Genomic DNA, 21,811 nt, shown 5'->3' with positions numbered 1-21,811 from the left:
GGGATTGGTCCTGCTTTGAGCAGGGGGTTGGACTAGATGACCTCCTGAGGTCCCTTCCAACCCTGATATTCTATGATTCTATGATTCCACAATACCAGTTTCAGGTCACTTGTCAGGCTAGAACCGTGCTTTAAATTTAATAGGATTGAACAGTTCTGTGAGAAGTTGCTGACAACTTTTCCAGTGTGGTGTTACATATTCTATTCAACTCCAATTTAGTCCTCTGATGGCATTAGAATCTGCTGTCTAAGACAGTACATTAATGTTCATTTGTCTAATCAGTACTATACAGTAGGATCCAATAAATCTTGGTTTAGTTTAAAATCAGAAGGTGATGTTTTGAACATGAAGTTGCCATACTTTTTATTATAATATTGACGTTTAAAGGAGTAGTGCACTTCAGCCAAAAAATAAGTACTATCAAGTAGTTATTTTATTTTATTGAACAGAAGTGATGGGCTTGTTTGAAGGCATTTTAATTAATTGGTTTGTTTGACTAGTGAAAAGGCTACTTAAAGCAATACTAGCCTTCAATGTAAGGCAGATGTAGTAGGGTGAAAAGGTACAGCTCAGGGGTCTGAGGTTAAAGCCACTGAAGGTGAGCAGCCTAATGGCAATAAGTATATGTGCTGAAATGTTTGCAAGACCAGGCCCTAAGATAAACCATTTCAGCATGATGGCCAAGCACATTATTTCAAAAATATCAAGGGGCCATAATAAACAGTTAGTGGCAGATTGCCTACCCTGACTTGCTGACAGGCAGCATTAGGCAAGCAGAAACCCTATGAAAGTCTCCTACTAGGTCTTAACCCAGCATTCAGTGGGCATAGATTTTGCACAGCCACCTCCTTACACCTTCCTCTGTGCAGCCCTGGTAAAGGCACAGCACCTACACAAAAGTATGGGACTTCAGTGGTGGTTGCACAGTGAGCACTGTGGGCCTGATCCAGTCTCCACTGGCATCAGTGGAACGACTCATTGATTTCAGTGGAGCTGGATCAGGGCCCATAGGGCACTCTGGGTATTCTCAACTGGCATATGGGTCTTGAGGGAGAGTTGCCAGCTGGAGTAAATTAGAATAGCCCTGAGACTGTTCCAACATGAACCAGCACTTTGGGCAGAGAAGTAGGGTGCTTTAACTGGTTGGTAGTTCTCAGACTCTCTTTTTTTACCCTGACTCTCCAGGGTTGCCCTGTGTGGAGAGGGGAGCCATCTTCACTAGATGCTCCTCCAAGTTCAGGTACAGCCAGTTGAGCTACTGTTCTGCTCTCCTTGGGACATCCACATCCTGGCAGGGACGCAGCAAATGGAGCAGCCATTTTCCCATGCAGCAGAAGACCAGCTGAGGAGCTGCTGAACAGCTGCAGCCGGGAAGGGGAAGCAGCTGTTGGGAGTGCTCCTCCTGGGGCTGCTGAGGAAGTGATGGAAGCCAGGGGTGGACGGGTGAAGTGCTACCACCTACCTCCTTCCCACAGTGGTGGCCTGATTCAAAGACTTCAGTTTTAAAAAATATCAAAGGAAGGCTCATTGACAGTTCTTGTAATCAAATAACAATTTTCTTCTCCATGCAGTCACTCTCAATTGTGACAGTTTAGAGTTGTGATGGTCACTGTGGCCCTAAAATGTTATTTTTATGGAATTTTATATATTTAACCCTATGTTTAAAATATTATTGAATGAGCCTTTCATTGAACATCGGGTTTTCTCCCCTTCTGTACTGAGTGGCTTGTTTTGAAAATGCTCATTATTATTAATAGCAGTAGTAATATTTATTATTGATATTACTGTAGGGCCTAGAGGCCTCAACGGTAATCAGGTATCATTGTAGTATGTGTTGTACATATTCATAGTGAGAGACAATTCCTCTCCTAAAAAGTGTACAGTCTAAATAGATGGGAGAGGGAGGGAGAAAGGAAGTGTTATCTCCATTTTACAAAAGGAAAACAGAAGCACTAAAGGATTAAGTTACTAACGCAAGGTGATACAGTGTGTTACTGGCAGAACCTGGATTTGAACCCAGATCTCTTAAATCCCAACATAGTCCCTTAACTGCAAAACCATCCTTCAAGTCTTAGTGTCAAGGTATTCCTTGTTGATAAGTTACTGGGCTTTCTTTTTTTGTGCAATTAAGGATGTGAAAAATTAGTTCAAAGCATTCAATAGTTATACAGTGATTTTACTGTTGTACAATTTATTTTGCAAATCAACTTTAAAAAGAGAGGAGAATGTACTGATTCTTTCAGCCAGTCAATTGTCAAAAATCGACTTGAACTTAATTTTTTTGTTCCAAAGAACATCTTGTATGTATTCATATGAGAGTGTGTGTGTATGTGTATATATATATATATATACACACACACACACACACACACATATATACTCTCATTGGATATTTCTCCATTTTTATTCTTAAAAAACAAAATGTAGTGTGTAACTGTTCTTCAGAGAATAATTAACAAGTTTTAAATTATTGTAGTCCCCATTGATATAGGTTCTACTTGTTAGAAAGAATATAGGTCTTGCTGCTTGATATGCATCTTTACTTAGCTTAGGATGTATTGCTCCAGCAATGGTCTTTAGAGCTGTAACATCAGGGAAACTTAATTCTGTAGTTTGTGTCTGTGATTAAAGGGATAAACAACTTTTATTCTATTTTCAGCTCCAATATTAGATGTAGTTCAGCACAGCCTGAAGACTTTTAAATGTCTTTTTAATTCTGCCTGTGGAGCAGTTTACTTCACAGACTAATTGCTAATATTGTGATCCACATTTATTCAAGTTGTGCTTTAGCCACGATTGCTGAATTTTATTTCTATTTGATATGAACAAGAAGTCTTCTCATTTCTCAGAAGGGAAAATTCTTATCACAGTATTGATGTAGAAACAAGTCTTACACAGGAAGTGAATTTAAAAAGTGCTTGGTACTGCTGCTTATTCTGGGGTGCAGGTAATTTTAGATTAAGATTTCCCTAGAGAATGAATAGATTCTCATTAGCTCAGATACTGCAGTGCTCAGCAGAATCTGTGCTCATCAGCTGAATAGGCTGAGAAGTACTATTGTATCGTGGACAATTTTAATCATTACTAATACAGCAATTATTAATTTAATCTCTCACTAGAAGAGAGTGTGTGCTGTGTGGAGCAGCTGTCATTGCTATGCAAGGCTGTTGGGTGTGGCTGCAGAAACCAAATGCTTTCATTCTGGAAGGCAGAGCTCTAGATTGTGGCAGGGAAGGATCAGACAGTGGCATGTTGCAGCTTACAACAGGCTCTAGTTTCTGTTACGAAATACTTGAATACAAATAATATTATTGTTGTGTAGCGCCCCCTCTCCACCTGGTTACCTCCTTTAATGCCAATCCGCTTACAGGTATTGATGGACAGGTCTGGGTTCTTTTGGATTCCACCACCCACTCAGCGGGGTGTATCTTCTTTCTTTTTTTCCTATGAAATTCTTTGGCGGTGCCTCCACCCCCCTCGCTCCTTCCTGGCAGGGTCACCAGGGCAGCTGGGGCGGAAAATTCTAACTACAGAGTAATCCCAATTTACTTGCCAGATAGTTGGAGACTTCCAAGAAATAACACGAGCACATAAAAATATATTCAACACAATAATTATATTAAACAGGAGACAAATACAACATAACAGGGTAAAACACAATTTCTAGGGTCACCGGTGCCCACACTGCAAATACCCGTGACTCGATGTAGCAAATGTAAAATTAGGGTCCCGTTGGTACGCGTACTTTGCTGGGGCCCTTGATGACCTATAACCACAAAATTCTTCTCTGCAGTGGTTTAGCAGCGTGGCTGACTGGGTTCAGTACAGCCCAAAGGACTCACAAGTGGGAGAAGGTGGTAAATCCATCCACAGGTGTAATATGCAGCGGGTTATAAAATCCTCAAACCTTTACTCCCTGGCTTGAGGACACAGTTCAGGGAGTAAGGGGTCCCCAGAACAAATTCCCTGACTAACTAACTAAACGATGGTGCACTCACAAACTCCATGAATGATCCTCAGGTTCGAAGATGACTCTGGACTCCTCAGTCACTGCAGAGGGGCTGCTCTCTGTTGGCAGGGATCCTCCTCAGGCAGGAATCGGGCTGCGTCGGGGGTTACAGTTGTTAAATACAAGGTCTTGCAAAGAACAACACACCTGATCACCAACCCTGAGATCCTTGAGAGGAGTGTGGGAACCTGCTCATATTGATACCAATGGAGTATGGCAATTTACACAAGCTGAGGATCTGCCTCACCCACCTCCCCAAGTTGAAATAATGAACCAAACTTCTAATGTGGTTGGGGTCTAGTTCAGTAGCAAGTTACTCATTTTGCATACCCAAGAAATGGCAGTTTAATGCTAGTTACATTTTACCACTTACTCTCATTTACATCCAATTTCTGACTAATTTACATCCAGTATCTAATTTACAGCATCATTAAATCATCAGTGAGAATTTGAGTCAGACTTTGGACAGAGGTAAGTAAAATCAGTGATCAAATTAATGAGACAAATTCAGAGCTGCTTGAGCATGGAGCTGCAGAATCTGTACTGGTGGTAGGAGGAAGAAAGAGTGGCATGCTGGCTGGGCGGATATGTACAAGAGCAGAAGCTGGTGTGAGAACATTTATACCAAGAGTGATATCACTGACATCCAGGGATGCAGCAAAGGGTGTGGCTTCATGGAAATGTTCAATGGTTGGGACACAGCCAGGTAGGTCACATTCAGAGTTAGTACAAAAAGACAGCTGATACACAAAGGCTGCTGAAACTTAGGTCTGGCTATTTTTACAGGAGTCTAATAAGTGCAAAGATCTCATTCATAGCAGACATTGAACACCATTGATTCTGGATCAATCATCTATTGTTACAAAACCAGTGGGGCATTTTTTAAAAGGCAAGTGAGCAAGTGGTGTTGGATTAGTATAGCGCTCTTATTAAAATTAAAAATGGTGTTCTCTACTGTGACAGGGTCAGGCCAGATGGCTACAGGAGAGTGTTAGAAGGCAGATATATTAGTCCCAGATTAGGCAGGTCCATTTTCCCTGGGTAAGGTAACGGGCAGTTGCAGAACAAGAAGGAACTTGCTGGAACAAATTCAGGCAGGCAGGCTAATTAGGACACCTGGAGCCAATTAAGAAGCTACTAGACTCAATTAGGGCAGGCTGGCTAATCAGGGCACCTGAGTTTAAAAAGGACCTCACTTCAGTTTGTGGCATGCGTGTGAGGAGCTGGGAGCAAGAGGCACTAGGAGCTGAGAGTGAGAAGGTGTACTGCTGGAGGGCTGAGGAGTACAAGCATTGTCAGATATCAGGAGGAAGGTCCTGTGGTGAGGATAAAGAAGGTGTTGGGAGGAGGCCATGGGGAAGTAGCCCAGGGAGTTGTAGCTGTCGTGCAGCTGTTCCAGGAGGCACTCTAGACAGCTGCAGTCCACAGGGCCCTAGGCTGGAACCCGGGGTAGAGGGGCGGGCCCGGGTTCCCCCCAAACTTCCAGCTCCTGATCAGACACAGGAGGAGTTGACCTGGACTGCGGGGTTCTACCAGAGGGGAAGGTCTCTGTGCTGTTCCCCGACCCACATGGTGGATCAGCAGAGACTGCGGGGATTGTTCTCTTTCCTTTTTCCCATGCTGGCCAGTGATGAGGTTAGCTGAGTGAACGGCAGGTTTGAGCCACTAGCAAAAATGGCCAAACTGAGGGCTGCCGTGAGCCTCTGAGGCAAGCAAATCTGCCAATAAGCGCAGGACCCACCAAGGCAGAGGAGGAACTTTGTATGTATTGCTGTACATGCATCTTTTATGGCAGACTTGTAAAACGTTACTCGTAACTTTGTATTTGGAAGGCTGGTAAACATTCAAAAGGGCTGATGCGTTAAAATAATCTAAATACCTAAATTAAATTGATCTAGCCCAGTGATTCTTAATCGGTGGTACACATACCCCTGGGGGTATGTAGAGGTCTTCCAGGGGGTAGCTCATCTAGATATTTGCCTAGTTCTTCGAGTGCTTGCTCATGTCCATTCCATATTAGGTGTGTATGTTGCCCACATGCACCGATGCCAGAAGTTTTTCCCTCAGCAGTATCTGTAGGGGACCGGCTCTGGCATGCTCTGGAGTGGCGCCCGCATGGCGCGATATAAGGGGCACCGCCGACTCCCCCCACCCTCAGTTCCTTCTTGCTGCCAGTGATGGTGCTGGAACATCTGCTGCTTCAGCTAGCATTGATTTCTTCTCTGTTCTTGCAAACTTTGAAATCCTGTAAAATAGCTATATATAGTTAGTCATTTTCTTAGTTACCCTTAGTAATAGTTCTCAAATTCTCCGTTAGTCCCCAACGGGACCCAGCCGAGGGTCAGAGCATGTCCTGGTCCCTAGGCTTTAAGCCCTGCAATCGCTGCAGTCTATGCCCGTCAGCGATTCACATACACAGCTGCCTAAGATGCTTAGGCAAGGAGCACATAAGTGACAAGTGCCGTTGACACCTAAAGCCCTTCAAGCAGCTCAGGAGAGCTTGATGCTCTCAGTGCCGCCCTCACCTGCTCCTGCGGTAACCTGGTCTGGGGGGAAACCCACGTTAAGACCTATGTGTGTGTCCCTGTTCAGTGGAACCATTCCCCATTGAGAGAGACGTCCCACCAGTGTTCGCCCACCCGCAGCCGTCCCACCTCAGGACGGGAGAGGCAGACTGAGCAGAGCCCTCTTTGGTCCCCACACCACAGGGGCACTGATCGAGGGACTAGAGGTGTACCTCGCGGGTAGTTTGGCGGAGACCCTCTGAGGCACATGTCACCTGGCAAGAACTTTGGGACCAGCCCTGACCATCTTCAAAGGCTTGGTACCGATCCCGGTACTGATCAGGTACCAGAGACCACCCATCGCTGGGCCGTCATCACCCGTATCCAAAAGGAACGTCGCCGTACTCAGGACGATCCTCCTGGCAACCGGCTCATAGTAGCTCCTGGTCCTGCTTGGATGTAAGGTTTATTTGTCTTCCAGCCTTCAGTTGAGAGTGACCAACCACCAAGCCCTCCATGACTTCAATATGCGGCAAGCCATGGCCAAGTTCGAAGGGTGGCTCCCTGAGGCTTCCAAGAAGGAGTTCCAATCGATCCTCAATGAGGACATGAGCACAGCCAGGGTGGGCCTCCAGGCAGCGTCCAATGCCATGGACGTTGCTGCCTGCACCATGGCTTCTGCTGTCTCCATGCGGCGAGCCTCCTGGCTGCTCCTCTCTGGGTTGTCCACTGAGGCTCAGCAGTCATTGCAGGACCTGCCCTTCGACGGCCAGGCCCTATTTGCAGAGCAAACAGACAGCAAATTGCATGGCCTCAAGGACTCCCGCACCATCCTAAAAACCCTGGTCTCTACGTCCCAGCTGCGGTGCATAAGTGGTTCAAATTGCAGCAGCTGCTGAGCCAGGGGAGTCAGCCACGGCAGGACCAGCCCCATAAATGAACCAAGGGCTAAAAGCACCGCCCAAGCCACCTGCCTCCACCCTCTGCCCAGTCAGGCTCAACCCGTAATAAGCAGGGGGTCAAACGGTTGTTTTGAGGGTGCGCCCAAGGGCGACCTACCAGACTATTCCCCAGATCCATCCTTCCCTGTGTTCTCCAGCTGCCTTTCCCTCTTCCTGCCTGCCTGGAAGGCTATAACCTCAGACCAATGGGTCCTCAGCATGGTGGAACAGGGTTATACCATCCAGTTCCTTTCTACGCCCCCTTCACACCTGCCTTCCCTATCCCTTTTCAGGGACCCCTCTCACAAGAGTCCTCGCGCAGAAGGTAAAGGGCTTACTACAGCTGGGTGCGATGGAAGAAGTTCCTCTCAAGTACAGGAACAAGAGGTTCTATTCCCGGTACTTTTTTAATCCCAAAGGCCAAGGGCAGTCTATGGCCCGTCCTGGACCTGCGAGACCTCAACAAGTACCTAAAGAAGTAAAGTTCTGCATGGTTTCCCTGGATCCAGGAGACTGGTATGCTGCCCTTGACTTGAAGGACGCATACTTCCACATAGCGATCTTTCAAGGACACAGATTTTTCCTCCGGTTTACAGTGGGGCCCCACCACTACCAGTTTACAGTCCTCCAATTCGGCCAGGCAACAGCACCAAGAGTGTTTATCAAGTGCATGTTGGTGTTAGTGGCTTACCTCAGGCGCCGGGGTATTCAGATCTACCCATACATCGATGACTGGCTTGTCAAGGGCAATTCCAGGTCTCAAGTCCAAAGGGATGTCATGTCATTCAGGCCATGTGCTGCTCTCTGGGCCTACTGGTAAGCAACAAAAAGTCGCATTTATGCCAGTGCAGAGGATAGAGTTCATTGGAGCAGTCCTCGACTCGATCTGCGCCAGGGCATTCTTGCCACTGGAAACGTTCCACACATAGACGAACCTCATCACAGAAGTCTCCATGTTCCCTCTGACTGCAGCCAGGGTCTGTCTGTGTCTCCTGGGTCACATGGCAACATGCACTTACGTGGTCTGCCATGCCAGGCTCCGGGTGCGGCCCCTGCAACAATGGCTGGGGATGGTCTATTACCAGTCCCGGGATCCCCTGGAAAAGATTGTTACCATTCCTAGGCTATGCTTACCTTGCTGCGATGGTGGAACGACTGCAGGACAATTCTGGAAGGGGTTCCGTTCGATAACCCCCCTCACTGCATCGAGCTGGTGTCGCACGTCTTGGACCTCGGCTTGGGTGCACATCTTGGCAACCGCCAAACACAGAATGTGGTCCCCAGAGGAGGCAAAGTTGCACATAAACATCAAAGAGCTCCAAGCAGTCCGGCTGGTGTGCGGTGCCTTCCTGCCCCACCTGTCAGGCAAGGTGGTACAAGTCCTGACGGACAACACAGCCTTAATGTTCTACATCAACAGGTAAGGGGAAGCAAACTCGTTGACTCTCTGTCAAGAGGCACTCCATCTATGGGACTTTGGCATCAGCCACGAAATCCACCTGGAAGCTTGTCACCTTCCCGGTGTCAAGAATACGTTGGCGGACCAGCTCAGCAGGGACTTCTCCTCTCACCACAAGTGGTCGCTCCATCCAGGATAGCCTGCATGATCTTCCAAAGGTGGGGAACTCCCCAAGCGGACCTATTTGCTACCAGGCAGAACAGGAAATGCCACCGGTTTTGCTCTGGGCAAGGTCTGAGCAATGGCTCCCTCTCTGATGCTTTCCTCACATTGTGGTCAGGGAGACTGATGTACGTGTTCCCTCCAATTCCACTCATCGGCAGTGTCCTGGCAAAGATCAAGAGAGACAAAGCTCAGGTTGTCATGATTGTCCTGGCATGGCCTCACCAACATTGGTTCGGCACGCTCATGAGCTTGTCCCTGGCCCATGCCCAACCTCCCGGACCTGCTGTCACAGGACCATGGTCGGCCCCTACACTCCAACCTTGACTCCCTCCACCTCTCAGCATGGATGCTGCGTGGTTGAACCCCAAGGAACAGACCTGTTCAGAAGGAGTCCTGGGGAGTAGGAAGCCCTCAACCAGACTGATTTACCTGGCCACATGGGCGAGGTTTTCCCACTGGGCATCCAAGCATGGCATCTCTCCCAGATTCCATAATGTATTTAATTTGTGTTCGTAACCAATTGACTTTAAACTAAACTGTTTTGGTAGGATGAGTCACAGGGTCTGCTGGAATTTGTAGCTTATATGCCTATCTTTTTTAAAAAAAGCAAAACAAAACACATCTCACAGGAAGAGGGTATTTTTCTTGCTGTTAACTAAACTAAGCTTATGATCAAAAATCTGATAGATAACCTTTTTAAATACTTACTTGGCAGTCTTTTGAGTATATGTTCAGAATGTACAAGTTTCTTTTGAGAAACAGCTTTTCAGTCACAGAAGTGTTTTATTCAGCGACTCACAAGGGGAAAAACAACCAAAAAACTGTTACCATGAGAAATCGTAACTTCTGTTTTCTTTATAAAAATAAACAATTACTCTCTAACTCATTATAAAAAAGCAAAATCCAGTTGTATAGTTGAGGACCTTACTTTGAGTCCACTTTATTTAGATGTAGTCATCTACCACAGAGAATCTCTATGCATTCTAAAATAGCTAAATGTGTTACATACTTGGCCTAGATGCACCTTTTTATACTTGCAAAACAGGGAACTAGGATGTTAAACTGACTTCACACTGCATTTACATATTCATAATGGCCAGATTCTGCCCTCACTTGCTCTCATGCATGCTACTGAAGGCAGTAGTATTACATAGGTACAACTGGTTTCAGAGGAACAGCCGTGTTAGTCTGTATTCGCAAAAAGAAAAGGAGTACTTGTGGCACCTTAGAGACTAACCAATTTATTTGAGCATGAGCTTAGGTACAACTGAGGATTGAATTCAATCCTCTGAGTCAAATTTTGGATATACTTTGGTTTGAAGTATAGTGTTATATCATGCGGGTACAGAAACATTGTTCAGGCATCTCCCTTCATTATAAGAAACCAATCTAAATGAACGAATAGAGTCATTTCTGACTTTGAATTCTATGGATGATGAGCACCTTCAATTATCATTGAGTAAATGGGATTTGAAGGTTCTCAAGACCTTGCAGGATTTGTCCCTAATGACTTTGAAATACATTGTGTCATTGCTGATACAGATGAGAGTTGATCTGAAGCATTTTCTCAAGGTGACATAAATTAATTTTCACTGTGAAATTTTAGGCACGTAACTCCCATTAAACCAGTTAACATTTTGGGTAGCGCTTTGACAATGAGCTCTCCATAGCAAGTGACTAAAACAAGAATGAATAGTGTTACAGTTCAGGGCAACTGCATCTGTATTTCCCCCTCTATGGTCCAGCAAGGGCACCCAAACTAGGGTCCCAGCTCCTCAGCTGTCATCTCTCTCAGGCAGAGACCCATGTCTCTCTCCCTTTTGACCAGGGTTTCTCCAGGATGAACAGTTCCCTGCCTACACTGTGTTATTTCCCAAAATCCTTCTGTCCTCAGAGATGTGAGGCAAGGTAATTGCCAACAGTTATAACTTACCACACATCTCTTTCTAAGCAAACACTTCTTTTCCTAAGGTGAAAACATATTAAAACAATAAAATAACCTAAATTTATGCTAATAAGCTTAGCACAGATCATCCGTGAAGTCCAGCGAGGGCTCTGATTGGTTATAGTCCTTCCAACCCTTCCCTAGGATTGGGTCCCCCCTTTGACCAGAGGTCCTGTCCATTTGCTGGATCAGAAAACAGGCCCTGAGTCCATTTTAATTCCGGCTATTTAACCAAAAATCATTCTGGAGAATTCAGTTTGAATCTGTATATCCAAGCTTCTCTTCAGCTGGTGGTAGCTCTCTTGAGGTGTTACAATTTGAGTGCATTTGCTTAACCACCCCACCACTTTTCTTAGAACCTGGAGGGCTCCCTTCCCCATGGAAATACATACAGTCTCTCAATAGTACATATATACTTGCATTTTTAATATAATGAATTCCTAAAATACTTAAACTTTTTTCAATAAAATTTAACTTACTTCAGTAGGGTTTGTCAAGTATATTGTCATATCTGTCACAGATGGTTGTGAAAAGTATGAGAATATTGGTTCCTTTCAACTACACTTTCAGAAAATGTTAAATAAGTGTATTCCAAAAATTTTTCTGTTCAGTTCAGATGGCATATTGTTACATTATGATACTATAAGATCTCTTTAGCAGTAATAAAAGTGCTGTTCAGTTGTAAAAGGTTTCTGAAAGAACTACAGACTTTCATAAGGCAATTAAAATTACTACTGAGCAAGGAAACTATGGGATAAACTATGTTTTTTCCAAAAGGAAATGATGTGTAATGCTGTTCCAACAATTTTCCAATATATTAGTAGTTTGATTGCTATGGTTGTATGGAAGAATGTGTATTCATATTAATGTTTTTATGACATATGTTTATATTGACCAGGATCTTATTACTGGGTTTAGTTTAACAACAGGATACAGAAATTTTACAGGTACTATACCGGGGTGGGCAAACTACAGCCCGTGGGCTGGATCCGGCCTGTCAGGGCTTCGGATCCGGCCCGCGGGATTGCCAGCCCCGTGGTGCCGTGGGGCTAAGGCAGGCTTCCTGCCTGCCCTGGCCCCGTGCCACTCCTGGAAGTGGCCAGCACCACATCCCTGCAGCCCCTGGGGGGAGAAGGGGGACAGAGGGCTCCATGCACTGCCCTCGCCTGCAGGCACCACCCCCTGCAGCTCCCGTTGGCTGGGAACAGGGAGCCACAGCCAATGGGAGCAGGGCGTGGGGGGTAGCCACAGATGAGGGCAGCGCGTGGAGCCCTCTGCACTCCCTCCCCCAGGCGACACAGGGACATGGTGCCAGCTGCTTCTGGGAGCAGCACGGGGCCAGGGCAGGCAGGGAGCCTGCCTTAGCCCCACTGTGTGCTGCTGCCACCCCGGAGCCACTCAAGGTAAGCAGCTCTGGGTCAGAGCACCCTGCATCCCTCCTGCACCTCAGCCCCCTTCCCTGAGCCCCCTGCTACACCCCTTCCTGCTCCTCACATCCTTCCTGCTCCCCAACCCCTTGCCCTGAGTCTCTTCCTGCACACTGCACCCACACCCTGAACTCCCTCCCGCACCCAAGCCCTTGCCCCAGCCCTACATTCATGGCCCTGCATGCAATTTCCCCACCCAGATGTGGCCCTTGGGTCAAAAAGTTTGCCCACCCCTGTACTATAGGAAGACTTGTAAAATCTTCATTTCCATCTAAGAAAGTATGAAGCACGGCTCAGCTTCAGTGATAGCTGATAATGATCAATCAAATACAAACATTAACACCACATCAACTAATAATTAATTTAATTGGCTATCAACTTGATTGATGCACTTATACAAAATTGTACATAAAGAAGAAGAATTCCATTTTAATAAAATAAAAAGGTAAAGTGTGCAGAAAGGTATTGCTAATTTAAGATTCATGAGAATTCATCTCATTTTAATAAGTTATGAGAGCACCTGCTATAGCTTTTCTCTTCCTAACTATTACAGGCTACAGATAATAGGCTACTATTACAGCCATGTTAGTCTGTATTCGCAAAAAGAAAAGGAGGACTTGTGGCACCTTAGAGACTAACAAATTTATTTGAGCATAAGCTTTCATGAGCGATGAAGTGAGCTGTAGCTCACTTAAGTTTATGCTCAAATAAATTTGTTAGTCTCTAAGGTGTCACAAGTACTCCTTTTCTTATTACAGGCTCGTTTACAGAAGCAATTTCAATCAAAAATTACAAGATATTCCCATGCAAAAGAAAGTCAAAGGAGGACTTCCTTCTGTCAGCCTTAACTTTTTTTGTTTTTAAATCCATTAACTGTGAGGAGCGTGGGGGGTTGTACCTTTCATCTCTGAAGACCTAGGTTTGAATCCTGATTAAGCCCCCCAGTTCAAAAACGTACTTCAGCATGTGAGTAATCTCACTGAGGTCAGTTGTTTTTGCCAAGTACAGTATATTTTGTGATTGTTGCAAATTGAGTGAACAAACAGTTAAGCAAATTCACTAATTCATAATGGGTCTCCCAGTCTGTGTGAATTAGCAGATTTCTACTGTATTCTGATTACCCTAAATCTGCAGTGCAGGCTTTTAAAAATATTTGTGTGTGCACATCTAAAAAATGGTAAATGGATGGGTGGGTAGGAGAGAGTAAAAGGTTCATAATCTTTGAAAAGCTGTTGGCGAGCTTACACAATCCAGTTACAGGAATAGGACGACCCCATCATTTACCCTTGAATAGTAAGAAGAAAGAATGTGCCCTTGGTGAGAGAGCTGATAAAAATGACACATGGCAGACATAACAGAGCCACCAAAAGCAATGATTTGGATTTTGCTAAAGGTTAATAACTTTTCAGGGAATGTATTGGCTCCTTTGAGTCAGATAAATGGGCACTGTGTCAATTTATGAGTGCGTTTCTGGAACAGGAAATATGCTGACACTGTTTCAACAGAAACATGTCTAATTGCAATATTTCACCCTGACCATTGTGAATATTTGTTGGCATTATTGCAGTTATTTCAGTCACAAGTATTTCAAACAGTACATAGAATATTTTTATAATTTGCCTTAGCATGACGGTAATTCTGTATACTGAATAGTATGAGTAGAACTTTCAAAAGCTCCTAAGTCACTTAGGATTTTAAATTCTGTGAAGATCAGTGAGACGTAGGCTCCTTAGTGCCTTCGACACTTCTGAAAATGTTACCCTCTGTTCGTTCTTTCTATCCATCCATTGAGGCTTTTATAAAGTCCCTCTCATCATTAGATTCTCAGTGTTGTCTTTGACACGTATACACTGAAAGTTCAACAGTTCTCCATAAACTTTATTATTTATGCAGAAAAGCAAGTAAGATTTTTAAAAAGTAAAGAAAATATTTCTCTCTTGAAAACATTTTTACAGTCAGGTGGATATGATCATTTGAACAAACAATGAGTGCACTAACACTTCAGCAAACAGATAATCTTGCAAATCTTTTTCTGTCACAGTAGGGCCTTGTTGCCTTTCCTTCTAGTAGGTTTGTACCATTGTTACTTATTTTACTATTCAGACATTGACAGCATTTTGCTATTTGGTGCTTGGTAATTTTTATTGTTGTTGCATTTAATTCAATCACAAAATCCGTATTTTTAATCTGTTTTTTTGTGAAATACATCTGATCACTTCAGATTAAATTCCCTATAGAACTGGTTAGCAGTGTTTTATGTAAGCGAAAATACTTTTACTTTTTAAATCTGAAGCAGAAGGATGACAAAGTGAATGAGAAGGGAAAATCTAGAAAGACTGTACTTAGTAGAATGAGCCAATAAGCATGATACATACAACAGTATAATGCCAAGTTTATGGTAGGCTTAAAAGCAAAAGATACAAAATAGCTGTCATTTTATATTATTCTTATTAAAAGCTTATCGTTTCAGCATAATTACTGTGCAGAATGAAACTCCACCCCTTTTGCTAGCATTTTTGACACTTTCAATTATACATTATTGCTGATTTAAAAAAAAAAAAGGAAACAGCACAGTAGGAAACATCTAAAGTCAGAAGGAACATGCTAATTTTTAAACAGTGCTGTAAGTAAACAGATTTGGCGCTTCTTGTTTGGTACGTTATGCTGGAGGTCAAATTCTCTAATAGCCCAAAATATAAGTTAAAGCATGTTCTCATAACTTAATTTTTTAAAAATGGCTGTTTTCTGATGAAAATGAAAGTTTTCCAATAAATCTCACAACTGCTGGTTTCTGCATGGGCATCTCTGTGTTCTGCATGAAACATTAAACAGTGTCTGTGACACATTGAAATCTTTCAACAGCTCCATTGCTAATTATTAACTATGGGGGGGGAGTTCATTTTGCTCTTCACAACAGTCTGATTTAAGAATTCAGTGAGACTCTCATATGATTGTGTGGTTTATTCATTATTTAAAGAAAAGAACTGCCTTTCTTAAAATGCAAGTCAAATAGGATTATAACAGCTGCTTTAATGTAAGTAAAATAACCCTGCAAATGACAAAGCAAAATCTGAAAATATTACATATTTAAAATAGTTTCCAACATTACTGCAACTGGTGCAGTGATATGGTGAACTGAGGTAGTTTTGTGTGTATATACAATTTGCCAGAGGCTCTAAAACAAACAAAAGTATAATAAGCACTCACCACCTTCTGTACTCTCATTAGGAATTTAGATAAGAAGTGAAAAATGAACATTTGTTGTTGGTAAGTAGTAAGTACACAGTGGAAAACAAATAATGCAATGATGGCTTACGTGTTGGAAAAATTTATGCAACTGTCTCCTCTTCACTCCCCAGCCCCCTCCAGTCATTTGTATATTATAATTGCAATTACTTAAAAAAAATCTGTCAATAAATAGTGTTGTTTAATCTCACTATTCTGAAAGACAGCCTTTTAGTTAGCAGTTGCATGACAAGGTAGATATATATTTAATGTGAAGAACATTGTAAACAAGAAACCATGAGTTTAATCTTCATCCTCATTTTGAATAACACATTTTTTAAAGAAAACCCCTAGATTAAATAATACACTGTTATAGTAGAACTGTATAAAATCTATCATTCATTCACAGAAAATTTATATTCAAAAGCTGAATCTTTGAGATTGAACAAAAAATTTTTAGCCCTGGTTCAGAAGACAACAGTAAAAAAACAAAAAATGGTAACCAAGAGACTGAAGGAGTGGATTGTGTGGGTTGTTAGAACTGCACACTAGCCCCAGTTATTGACCCAGTGACTCCTAATGGCCTCTTTCTTACCATTGCCCACATGTCACTGTGGTTCTCAAATTATTTGTCAGAAAAAGAGGAGGACTGAAGTTGGAGCACTGATGGCAGAAAATTCAGGTTTAGGCAGACAGAAGTACAAAGATTTTCTATAAGCCTGCATTGAAGCCATGGCAAAGACAAAAAGATCCTTTTCCTTCTCTTCCATAGTAAAAAGAAAAGGAGTACTTGTGGCACCTTAGAGACTAACCAATTTATTTGAGCATGAGCTTTCGTGAGCCACAGCTCACTTCTGAAGTGAGCTGTGGCTCACGAAAGCTCATGCTCAAATAAATTGGTTAGTCTCTAAGGTGCCACAAGTACTCCTTTTCTTTTTGCGAATACAGACTAACACGGCTGTTCCTCTGAAATCTTCCATAGTAGCTGCCAAAACATGGCCAACAAGCTATTCAGGGTGACAAAACATTGATCAGACAGATTGCCCGTATTCCGCAACAGAGCCCAGCCCTACTTGCTGGGGAAAAACTAAGATTTCAGAGTACCCAGGTTTGGACACTGCACAGAGCCACTGTTAGTTGGAATGTGGAAAGAACGATATTACTATGCCATTTATATACTTGGGAGAATGATACTGTCACTATCATTTAGACAGTATTGTCAGTTTTTAAGCAATCCTATTGACAGGACCTCTGGATAGAAATTAGATAAATTGTAGAACTATTTTGAAGTGGAACTGAAATAGTTACAGTGGATTTCTCTTCAAAGCTAAGAGGCCAGTGCACTAGAGAGTAAATCCTGATTCTATGATGATAATCAGTAGTAGTAACTGTAGAATTTAATTTTGATCCATTACCAGAAGCACTGATTTTAAACTGTCAATATCAAATTATTTGGAGGAAGTACACTGAATTCTTTTCAATACTCCTGACAAGCTACAATGGCAAGACATCTTTAAGTAAGAAATGCTTTCACTCACTACATGTCATATATGGATCTTAGCAGTTAGAGCTCTTTTCCAATGGGTCATCAGTCCTAAAGTTTAAAACAATCAAGAGTATAGCTTGATTTCCATTGGATTAGATGTACTTTGACTACACAGCGCTCGGTATTTAAACTCCCGTACACCAAAATTGAAGAGCAATAAAAAAAAGCCGATGGACTTTTTTCTGAGACTTGACAATTGATCACCATCTTTGTGAACTGCAGTAATTGATTCAGACTAAATCTAGATTAAAATAACCCTCAAATTTTCTTCTTCAACCACATTCCAATGAATAATAGGTGATGTCTTTGGTGGCATAATAAAAATCTGGTCCATGCATGGAAAAAAATGAGACTTGAAGTCCATGCATTATAGCACATACACAGTTGTGTGTCTTGCATAATTACTACAGTTGCAATAAAATAATTATTTAGGTCTATAATTTGTAGGGGTGGTGGTTGCTGCGCAAATAGAATTTGAATATGGACCTCAAGTCTTGTTTTTCACAGGTTGTCCCTCATTTACCAAACATCATTTTTTAAGATGTTGGCCCTTTGTCTTTAGTTTTCTTTAATTTACAAAAAAAAAACCTTGTTACATGGATCTTGTATCTTAAAGCTGTCTAAAACCTTTCATACGCTCTTTCACTGTAAGCTTCATATTTATTCAACTGCTATTCTTCTCCTTCAGTCTTACATGAAAATATCTTTCTTAAGCAGTTTTTTATTCTATTTCTTCTTTGTGAAGACTAAAGCAAATTAACTGTAGAACTAATCTGCTGTTCCTCATTCCCATTTTCCAGTTTTCCAGTATCATTTTTATTTGACCAATTTTCTCCACTATTTTTTCTGCCTTATATGACTGAACTACTGTATATCGAGAATCCTTTGATTTGTTATAATATTTTCTGAAGTCAGCATTCAGCATTTCTTTTGTTCTCTCTATTATCCATTTAACTAGTTCTGGATAGTTTTTTAGTTATAATAAATATTTGTCTTCCAAATTGGTCGTATTTCAAAGCCTTTGATAAGCAATATTGTTGTTAGTATTCTTTATGTGAGTATCTGTTGCCATTTCTAGTCTTTCCAGCTCTTTTTATTAAATTTATGTTCCCCCTTCTGTAGTACATTCCCAATATAATAAAGAATTCAAATAAAATCCTCTGGACATTTTTTAGTCTTTCAAAGTCAGCTTTTCTAAACTCCAAAATGTTTGTATTAGAGTTGACCCTCTGACATTTTGTGATTGTTTCACATTTCACTGGTTTTTAAGTGATGTCTAGTGTCAGCCTTATTTGTAACACAGTACTTGGCTCATTTTCTGAAAATAGGTCCCAAATACTTATTGAAAGTGTGGGTCATTCAATAAAACAGCAATAGAAAACAAGCATTTACTACCTCTAGGAATATGTCAGCACATTTATTTTTGCATATTATTATTATTATTATCCAATCAGCACCTAATTACTGTGATCAAAGCTCACCTTCCTTCAACTTGGGCACTATTTAAAAAAATGACATGAAACCTGGATTCAGTGGTCTCTCTTCAAACCACCTGCATCTATAAAAAATAGACAGAAACAAAGAATATTAAATTGTCATAAAGTAACTGAGGGGATCACCCAAAATCTGATAGATGATCTCAATATTCCAGTGATCCAAACCAGGTTTCACCTGATGGTGAAAAGTGAAGAACAACCCAGGTTATTTCACTTCACATATGAAATAAGAGGGGGGAAAATCTGCAATATGTAAGGTCTTACATTTCAAAATTTGATTGTTGATTATCTCTTGGCTTGCTTACTGTTTGTGGAGAATGGATATGACCAGTTTTCTATTCTGCTAAATAGAGGCAAAAATGAAATAGCTAATGGTATGAGTAGCATCCATGGGGCCAGGAAACCAAAAAGGAGTGGATTACAATAATCTAGCTTGCAAGTGATGATGGGAATTGTATGATTACAGTTAGGTACATGGGGGGAGACACTTTCCAAATAATTCAGAGATAGCAATAGATACCCTGAGCCATGTTGAGAGTAGCCTTGCATGATACCTGAATTCTGCACTGTCCTATTAGTAGTGGATTCACCCCCTATTAATGGACAGATTCTACCTGTGAATTCCATTACATGTATCCCTGAGCCAGAAACAGGAACATTGTTGCTCTGGATTGAGTTTAAACCAGATGTCCATCTCTTCCCCAAAGACCTATGCCATGAAATATCATCCATCATGGTTTGACAGTAAATAACACTGATAGTATTTACACTGTGTGAATGGTAGGCATTATTATATGAGTCATGTATACTATATGATAAACACCTGGAGGAGCAGGATGGAACTCTGCAGTGTCATGCATTAGAGTCTCTTAGTAAAGGGACGTAGGTGCCCCTCACCACTTGCTGAGAGCTCCCACTCAGGAACATTTTCATCCACTGAGGAGTGAATCTATCCCCCTCCCCTCAGGGCCAACAGCCTGACAGATCTGACATAATCAGCAAGTGAGAAGATTGTCCTTTACATTGACTAATGTTATCTCCATACCACAAATCAGTTTGAAACTAGACTGTACTGTGTCAAGCAGTTTATAAACATTTATAGCCTTTTTTATGTATAAGAACATTACCTGATTCACTTTGCTTTTTCTGCTGCTACAGCTAACATTCATCTGTAAGCAGAGGTGATGGAACAATTTGTATTGGGAGGAGGGGGGGTTGGGTGCTGAAAGACATACTGTAAACCCTGTATATAATGGAAACCACTTCAAGCCCTGGGGTGCTGCCACACCCCCATCACCCCTAGTTCTAGTACCTGTGTCTTTCCATCTGTCCAAACTGTGTATACTTTCTCACCCAACAATTCATAGGCTTTCTTTTTCCCAGATCAATATCATAGATAAACCAATAATTGCTACCTTAATGGTTAAAGAGGTTAATGGAAAATATTGCTCAATTAGTAAAGCAGATTTTGTTCTGGGAAATGCAGAAAATTTTTAGGAAGCAAGCCGTGGAGGTGGATATAAACTCAGTAATAAAATGCATGGGGCCAGATCCTCTGCTATATTGTATGTCAGATTTTGTTTCTCCACTGACCCTGTGTATGCAAAGACCAGAGAAAAGAATAAAGTTTTTGACAAAGTATTGTATGTGATTCATGTTATTAAGTTGCATTGTGTTGAACAATATGTGAAGAACCAGTTATACAGAAGACCTGGAAAAAGAATATATTTATAAGTGTAATCTCATAGGGAAAAATGAGTGTTTTTCTATACTTGCAAGTTTAAATATAACTCACTGTTTTCATATTAATGTCCTCACATAATATAAAAAATAATTACCAATTATAATGAAGTAGAAAGCTAGTTACCCTCACATTGCTCTAATATATGCACCTCTTTTGATCTGAAAGCCCTTTAAATTTGGCAGTGTTATCTACAACAGATGAAGTGGATTTATTTGAAATTCAAGTCTAGTGGACTTCATGAGCAATATATCTGCAAATCGTTGCAGGTTATTATCCCAGGCAATAACTGTGATAATTGCTAGGTTTTCTCTTTTTAAAAACAAAGTAGTTAAAAGTGGCATACTGTAGTTAATCATTAACATTGCCAGTAAACAAATTTTTTCATGGAGGTATATAAAATGTGTGTATTTATAAATAGACAGGGAGAGTGAGCTGTTAAAATATAACTTAATTACATTAGCATAACACGAGTGGGAGTTTAGTAAATATCAAATACTTTAATTAGCTTGCATCTTTTTATTTGGAAGATTAATGACACCCCTACATGACTGTTTACAGTGTTTAACAATATGACAGTTTTGTGCCAAACTAGTATACATGACCCCTTTAGAAGTAGCTGTATATTTAACTGTTAGTATTCAAGCTGGGTAGGTTGTTGACAGTGGGGTACTTTGGGATCTCTGGATATTAAAGCATGAACCTTTAAAACATGAGCTAAAATACACAAGTCTGTTAGCCCAGGGTGTAGCAGGCTTGCCCAGTCAGTATGACACTCTGTCCTCTGCTGTTGGTGGCTGGGATATTTATATGAGCCTACTACAGCCTTTAGTTCAAGTAGTAAAGGCTCATGCTTTTAGATCTCGAAGTCTAAGGTTCAATTCCCACTTCCAACAACTTTCCTGGGGGCATCATGTAATGCTTTTGGTAACACAGAACATCAGCTTTTTGTCTCCTGTGTTGGTCTGTTCTTTGCATCAATGGATAATAATTTTAGTCTTTTACATTCAGTTGCAGTTTTTCCACTGTACATTTTTTTATTGCTGATGCAGTTTCTGGAAAATTTGTAAATCACATTTGATTAAATGTAAGAAAATTAATTGAATCATCCATGTTGGAATCATTGGATCTGAACACATCAGAGTCCAGTCTGAGTCACACATATTTATTGGCATGTTACTTACTTTAAAGCCATGATAAATAGGTTAAAAACCTGATCTGAAATCAAATTATAATTTGTTTTATTATGCCAAGCCAAGTAAATACTGTTTGAACTCCCTCCCTAGCTGACCAATCAAGTTAATTACTTTAAATATATTTGTGAGAAAAGGAGCTATGTGAAAATTGGTAAGA

General features: G+C 41.6%; 1 protein-coding gene across 3 annotated transcripts in view; it reads left to right on the top strand.

Annotated features, from left to right (window-relative positions):
* CHN2 (chimerin 2) overlaps nt 1–21,811 on the top strand; it is a 196,861-nt gene that overhangs the window by 57,167 nt on the left and 117,883 nt on the right. The gene's annotated exons all lie outside the window — the stretch shown is intronic.

Source organism: Caretta caretta, chromosome 2 (assembly GCF_965140235.1).
Source record: "Caretta caretta isolate rCarCar2 chromosome 2, rCarCar1.hap1, whole genome shotgun sequence".
Classification (NCBI taxonomy): Eukaryota; Metazoa; Chordata; order Testudines; family Cheloniidae; genus Caretta; species Caretta caretta.
This window is presented reverse-complemented; position numbering and strand designations above follow the sequence as displayed.